We start from the raw sequence: 8,993 nt of genomic DNA on the forward strand, positions 1-8,993 counted from the left end.
TTCGGGGCACATATTAATGGAGAAGTTCTACCGAGGGCTAGATCCAGTGACGCAGTCAGTTGCTAATAATGCAGGTGATGGTTGTTTCATGAATAAATCTTATCGACGAGTGACCAACATACTTGACAAGCTGACTACTCGCAATCAGGTTTGGCACTCGAACAATGCTGATGTTATACCGTATGGTAGTGCTATGATCCAGAATATGGTGAAGGAGAATCTAGATACCCGCAAACATTGGCAGAACTTGCAACAAATATTTCCTTGCTAACAAAGAAGTTTGATGAAACCCAGATTAAGAAGGTAAATGTTTGTGAGAATGACACAGTTATGCCAAAAGGGATGTACCATACTCAAGATGGTCCGTTTCATAATGGGCCCCCTATGTAGGTTGAAGATGCTAACTATGTGAATAACTCTCAAGGGGGTTATCAAAGACAGAACTACCAAGGTGGTTACGTAATCAAAATCAATGGAGACCTCAGCAAGGTCAAGGTGCTTATAACAACTCAGGGAACTACAACAATAATTATGGTGGTGCAAACCAAGGGAGCTACAACAACAGTAACAATTTTGGGAACAAGAGTTCTAATCCTTATATACCACCGAAAGGTGTCACGACCCAGCCCCGTGGGCCGCGACTGGTGCCCTACCTGGACACCCAAACAGACTTACATACCGGATCGACATATCAGAGACTTAATCAAACTTAACATACATTAACTTAAGCAAATACTGGAGGCAAATATCGTCTTAAGCGGTCGCCCGTACTGAAACATTATATCCAAATCTGATAGATTGGCGGAATATACATCGCCAGATATATACACATGTACGGACAAATGGGCCGTCTTGGCCATAATAACAAACGGGACAAAGATTAAGACGCATCATAAGCAAACGAACGCACACATGACCCACGACCCACATGTATGACTACAGCCTCTACAAATCGAAAAGAAACATATGACGGGATTGTGGCCCCGCCGTACCCCAAATAATCAAATATACAAAAGCATAAACATCGTAGAAGGTAGGTACCAACATATGGGCTTCCGGACCAAAAGGAGCACTCAATAGCGAGAATGTGCGGCCTACACGGCGGCACCACGAATCTCGTACTGCGGGCATGAAACGGAAACAAGAAAGCGGGGTCGATACGAGAGATGTATTGAGTATGTAAAGCATAAAATGCGTAAATCCAAACCATAAGCTCAAGTGAAAGGTATAGAAGGAGAATCTTTGGATCAACATACCAAAATACCGAAGACATATGTATATAATGCAAACGTAAATCATGCATAAGGCTCGGGAACGTGGTCACCACTCCGACGCCTCGGTGCCACACACGCATACTCCAAGGTTTCAAATCTCCGTACACCCCGAACACAACACATCATATCATCACACATATCATAAGCCATATCACAAAGATAAGCACCCATAAACGGAACCCGGTCTATGGCGAGGTCTCGGAACCGTAACACAAAGATACCGCCGAATTTATCATGGTGCGCACGATCACAAACCGGCCGGAACCGCGAACGATGTCATAGTATAGGCACGAGCGAGTAGTGCGGAAACTATATGCATATAAATAAATAAATTTCGAAACTCGATGAACAAATATATTTACGGCATCCGAAGGCTCAAGTCGGCCGGTCAATCGGAGTTAGTATGCGAAAGTTACAAACATTTGAAGTACAGAATTTTAAAAAAAAAAAGCATTTCAGAAGCTCTTTTCGGAAATTCAAATGACATTCATATCAGGGGAACCTTCAACCATTATTATGGAACAAATCAAATGGAGCCTTCAAGATCATATGTACGTATCAAAATATATATTCAAAACTTTAGCCATATCAAATATTTTTCGGACATCGTTGTGGGTCACATATTCATACTAGGAAACTTGCGGATAACATTATGGATCAAATCAAATGGGGACTTTAAGACCATATGTTCATATCGAAATATTCATCAAAGGCTTTAGTCTTCTCGTTTTTCTTTCGAACAACATTCGGAACGTAACAAATAGAATCTTTGAACATCATAGAATATGTATCCAGCCATGTGGAATAGCTTATGGAGGTCAAAGATGTTAGCCAACCTAGTGGCTCTAAGAATTGGATCTTCTTTATAAGCATACATATACATTTTGTTTCTTCCAAAAAGGATCATGCCAAAAGAAGGAACGGTAGGCTTTACATACCTCGATCGCTCACTACCAAATCTCTCTCAAGTCTCAGGCTCTCCAATATCTACAATAATATTATCAATTACCCAAAAATTAGCTACTAGTACTTAGAATTTTAATTCTAATTAGTATCTGTCTACCGAAATTTCTATAAAGACTCCTCCCCGTAAATTCAACATCCCCGAGAATTAAACTCACCAAATTCATCAACAACCATACCAAGAATACCAACAACCAAACCAATAACATCAAAAACCAATTTAAAACGCATTCCACATTAGTAGCCTTCCTTTCCAACATAATTCATCAACATTCCATTCAATCATGAATTTTCAAGCCGATATCGATTCTTACATGTCCACTACCAATTCAAGATCATTCAAGTGCAATTCAAACGCATTTCATACCATTTACAAAGAATACAAAAATCCACCAAGACTAGAATTCATCAGAAATCTCCAACCTTTGGCACAACATTCACAACACATTTACATTCATCTTCTTATTTCATCAACAACAACCACAATTTACACCTTAACAATTCCATTTCCATAATTTCATAAATCTACAATAAAATCACAAAATTTTTCCTACAACAACTTAGTCAAAAATTTTCATGCTAACTTGAACTAGGATTCTTCCCTTTGCATTAGAAAGCCATTACAACACAATTAACATAATAAATAAAATTTGACCATTCCTTTGCATCAACACCCATTTTCGGCCACACACACATATACCCATGACCCAAAATTTTCATACTCTACATTCATCCCCACATACTACAACATATATATAAAATTCTTCCAAGCTAAAAAGAGTAGAATTCTTACCTTTTCCTCAAATTTCCACTTGCCACAAACGTAGTTCTCTCGCTCAAATAATTATACCACGTTGAAGAGGGTCTTGAACTTAGTAGGAATTCAAATAGAAATGAATTTTTGATCAAAGTTGAAGGACCTCAATTTTTTTTCTTTCTTTTTCTTGATGGCCGAATGGCCCCTTTTTTGTGGTGCTCTCAATCTTCTTTCTTGAAAATTCTTGAATAAGAATGAGAAATAGGCCCTTTTTAATCTATTTATCACATGATTTAATTACATGGGTTTGGGCCCTCTTTATTTTCCATGGCCGGCCACCCCTTAAAAAAATTGGGCCTTTTGTATTATTTTTTTTTGTTCATTTCATTTGAGCCCAATTAATTATGGGTCTTACTTGTAATTCCCGAAACTAATTTCTAAAGTTCCCAATTTTTCCCTTGACCTTCCTCCATATTTCCACATCAACATTTCATGAGCAACACCCATATTTTAAATACAAATCAAGTTATGGCCTTGTTTCTTACAAGTCAAAATTATTTTGAATTTTTCGAACACGTAAAAATGCGGGATATAACAAAAGGGTAGTCAACCGAGCAAGGTAGTTCGTGTCACGACCCAATCCCGTAGGCCGTGACTAGTGCCCGAGCTGGACACTCGTATACACCTGTTAACTATAATCATCCACAACTAGCATAATAAGGAACTTATAAATAAAAAGGCAAGACGTTGCCTCAAAACTGTTGCATTATATAGACGTATCATAGTAACCTGTCTCCTGTGGAGTTACAACTTTCAACAGATATCATAGTGCATAAGTCGTCAAGGCTGTCATAATATAGGGGAATATCCCAGCTATACACGAGCCGACAAGGCTACCATAACACACAACTTCCAGAACATATATAAATATCTACGCAAGCCGACAAGGCTGCTACTACACGCAACAACCCAAAACATATATATATATATATATACGCAAGCCGACAAGGCTTCCACTACGAATGGGAACGTCCCAAAACATAAGTCATAGGTACACAACTGAACGACAACTATATACAAACCCACACATATGTCTCGAGCACTTCCCAAGAGTAACAACAAGATCATATGACGGGACGGTGGCCCCGCCGTACTCCCCGGATAGACACATATATACAACAGAAGGATCTGTACCAAAAGCTAGGCCCCGGAACAAGGGAGCACTCTAAGATAATTGAATGGATATCCTAAGCTGACGGATCACCAAAACGAGCATCTGTACCTGCGGGCATGAAACGCGGCTCCCGAAGAAAGCGGGGACAAGACGAATATGTACTGAGCATGTAAAGCATGAAATACAAGAATAGGATCATACTGAAATAAGGGGTATAGAAAACTAACACAATACCTTAAAACCACAAGGCTTGCCTTTGAAACATAAATCATGCGTGTCCATATCATACCCAACCACATGGGACTTAATGACATAATTAGATAATCATCCTGTACATATGCATATATAACGTGTCCCGGCCCTCTAATGAGGGACTCGGTAAATAAAATCATCATATATATATATATATATATATATATATATATATATAACGTGTCCTGACCCCAGTGCGAGGGACTCCGGTGAATAAAGTCATCATGCCCTCCCGGCCACCATCCCCATATCATCATATCATCATGTCATCATATCATCATATACATATACATATAACGTGTCCCGGCCCCTCTAACGGGGACTCGGTGAACGATGCAATAAAGCCGTGCACGAGAACATGTCCTGCCCGGACTAGCTGAAAGATGTAACAATATGCACGAGCAGAAAGTAGTAAGTACCGTATACATATAACTCATCATTTGAGATTCAATAGATAAGTAAACTAATCAACACTCGAGTATTAAAATGATAGTCATGTTAAGTTTTCTCTAAACGCCATTAACTATATTAAGGAAAGTCTCAGGAGTCATAAACATGTATCAAGTCAATCCGAGACAACCTATGAAAGTTAAAGACATTATTTGTTATGTCCCGTATCTTTACGTTGGGACATTATAAAGCTAAGTACGACAAGTTAAGGACGACATTGTTTTAGGCTTCCTTGCATGGTTTTACCTTCCGATTTCGTTTCGATGCACAAGCCGCTTATGGATTTCGTTTGGTATAAGAATATTATTGGAGAATAAGGATTAATTGACCAAGATTATATGACTAAGTGAGATTAAGAGCTTTAATTGTGTCATTAATAAGTCTAATTGGTCGTGTGGGTCCCACTTGGGACATGGCCAACTTTTATTGGCTAACAATGTGAGGGACACATGTCCACACTATAGACTTCCTATATAAGGGATATAGCTAATTCACAATGCTATTAGAAGCTCATTTCATCAACACAAAGTATAGAAAACTTAGACATGTAGAGAGAAGGTCTCGGCAGTGCAAGCCGAGAATGACCAGCCTATTTTGATCCAAAATTCATTTTTCAAGCAAATTGAATCCTCCTCAAGTGTATAAGGACGTGTAGTAGATGTTGGGGAAGAGATTAGGAGTGTAGCATTCAAGAGAATTGAAGAATTGGCCAAGGTTGAAGCGGCAAGTTGCAAGAGTAAGGATAACCATTGTTCTTGTATTTGTGTGGTGATTTACATTTATAATTCATGCATGTTGTTGTTGGATTGTTGTTGTGGTTGAAATTGAGAGTGAGCCGTGAGCTTGGTGAGGCAATGGTGGATTCCATTTTGCTTGTATTGTTGAAATAAATGCATGCCACCATTTGTAATTGAACTAAGAATTGTAGAAATTGGTTTATGTTGTGCATGTTAGATCCGTTTTCTTAGAAATTTGCATGAACCATGTGTTGTAGATTTGAATGGGATTGTGTTGGTCTTCTTGTACATTGTATTGGAATTGGATTGAAGGTGTGGTAGTATGAGTAAAGGAGTGAAAATCATGAAGTTGTTAAAGTAGTGTTGTGGGTCAGTGAATGGACCGTTTTGGTTGGATTTGTGGACTGTTTTGTGCCAAATTTGGATGGTTGTCTTTATGCACATTATAGTATATTGTATGTATGTTGAATGTGTGAATTAAGGAGTTAATGAAACAAGTCTTGTTGATGGATATGAGCAGTCCAAACCGTGGACTGTTTTAAGAATAGAAATGAGGAGTAATGTTGTTAATTGTTGAATGTTGTTGTGAATATGTAATGCAAGTGAATTGGCATTGTGCATGTGCTGTTTGGCTGTGATTTTAGACCGGAATGGATGATATACAAGCTGCCTACAGTCCCCTAAGTCATGCTAAACAAATTTGAAATGATATGAGAAAGAATGAGTAGAAATATTAGATTGTAAGCACTAGTTGGTTTGAATGCGAGCGGAATGTCGTCTAAATGTTTGAAAGGATTGCGAGCGTCGAAGTGCGTATTGAAATCCTTGCATACTAATTATAGCCCTTGATATCTTGATATAGGCTAAGTATTGTTGGGCAGCAAGTACAAGTTATTATTACGACTAAACGCTAAAGGTACGCAAAGCCTATTCCTTTTCTTTATGGCATGTCCTAGACGTACATAAGGTATAATCTGAGCCTCGGGTGACTCCACTCTCTAATTCTTAGTATGACATGTGATTGTTATTCGTTCTTAATGTTGAAAATGTTGGGATAGTCAAGTTATGATTTCGTTATTTATTACATGATTGACTAGTACGTGATATACAAGAGTTCTTATTTCTTCTAAAAGGAATTGCATAAGTATGCTTGATTTCATGAGATGTAACATGTTAACGTCCGAGAATTGATTTAGTTACTATTCATTGAGTCTCAAAGATGTTTTATATATATATGTGGTTGCTTATTACTACTCGTGCTTACCGCTTATATCCTTCACCGAGTCCCGGCCGTGGTACGTCTCGTGCGCACAACTATTATACTATCTCACCGAGTCCTCACTGTAGGTCGGGACACTTATATATATATATATGATGATATGATGATATGATGATATGATGATATGATGATGTGATGATATGGGGGAGGTGGCGTGGATGGCATATGATTCCTTATTACCGAGTCCCTTACTAAAGTGGCCGGACACGAATATGTTTACGTTTATGATGTTATGATTATAAATACCGAGTCCCTTATTAAAGGGCCGGACACGTTATATATGTTATATACAGAGTGATTATGCAATTTTGATTATAAAGCATTATACGATATTGATATGAGAACGATACAAATGACATATGTTCAAAGGCAAGTTTTTTGAAACTCGTTGTTGCATTGAGTCCTATACACCTGTCTCGTATATGATTCTATTTACTATGTCTCCATGCTTCACATACCGCACTGATCAAAATGCATCGACCCCCCTTTCTTCGGGTGCTTTCATCCCGCCAGTGCGGACGCAAGTCGTTTCGAGATCCGCCACTTAGTGGTATCTACTCACCTATCACCGAGTGCTTCATTCGTGAGCATACTTTCGTGGTATAACCTTTTACATGTGTATATGTTGTTGTTCGAGGTACGACGGCCCCCGTCCGTCATATGATGTCGAAATACTCTTAGAGGTCTGCGGTCACATGTGTGGGTTCGTGTGGGATTGTTATTTTGTTGTTGTGTTATGGCTTATGTTTGGGGCGTACCCATTCGTGGAAGCGGGGCCTTGTCGGCTTGCGTAGACATATATGTTTATCATGGCAAATTGTGTATGAAAAGTAGCCTTCTCCTTATGTTTTGTTGGGAAGTTCCTATATATATATATATATACGATGTACCTTGCTTACTTTGCGTTGTATTGACTATTAAAGATTACAACTCTTCAAGAGATAAGTAGCTTTGATTTGCAATTGTATCGCCTTCCTTTTTAGGGGCCTATTCTTGCTAGTAGTATATGATTATGGGTAACAGGGTATACGGGTGTCCAAGTCGGGCACTAGTCACGGCCTACGGCGTTGGGTCGTGACATTATTCATTATAGAATCCTTTAGCAATAGGGACTTTTATGCATCATTTACTACTCAGTCATATAAAAGACTCGAGGGCAATAGCCCGATCATCATAAGAAATCCAATATCAAGAAGTGAATAGGAATCATAAAACATGCTCTAACTTATGAATAGAGTTACCCCAAAGCTCATATCGTTTCATACTTACATCTAGGACATGCCAAAAGAAGGAAAAGATGCTTTACATACCTTTAACGTTTACCGCAACACAACCCATATACATTTGCATCAATAGTACTTTATCCTATATTAAGATGTCAAGAACTACGATTAGGCTACGAGGGCATTCAAAACGTATTCTAACGTTAGTAACTCCTTTCTAAATAATTGATGACATTTCCTTTACATTCAAGTCAACCACATACAATCAAGCCAACACCAATGATCATGCGTTTAAGTGCTAACCCGAGACCATTCAAACAAGACTCGAGAACGCTTCTATTAACAAGACAACATCTCAAACAACCCAAACCAACATACCATACCACACCGCAATTCCAAACTCAACAAGTTAATAACAACAACACATTCTTTTCTTTCAATTTCATGAACTATACCAACAACCACACGTTGACAACATCATTTACATAATTACAATAAACTATATTAACATCATATTAACTCCTATAACAGCCCACAAACAACTAAAACTTCAACTTGAATCATTAAACCTTCATTTTCACCATACAATCCATAACAACAACAATCAAATACCAAGTAAAATCAATTCACCATTTTCTCCTAAAACAGCCCCTACACTTGGTGCCACAGCTTTCCAACATCAACATACACAATTTTTACACACATCTACACATCACAATACGTTCAAATCATCCACAACACATTCAAAAGAAGATTGAACCTTACCTTTTATACTTGGTTTCTCAACTTGGTTCCAACTTCAGGCCTTGAATTTAATCTTGTTCTTGTTGCCCTAAACTCAACTCCACATTATTACACACTTTCTAAGAGTTGAATTACGGAAA

This window comes from Lycium ferocissimum, chromosome 2 (assembly GCF_029784015.1).
Source record: "Lycium ferocissimum isolate CSIRO_LF1 chromosome 2, AGI_CSIRO_Lferr_CH_V1, whole genome shotgun sequence".
NCBI lineage: Eukaryota > Viridiplantae > Streptophyta > Magnoliopsida > Solanales > Solanaceae > Lycium > Lycium ferocissimum.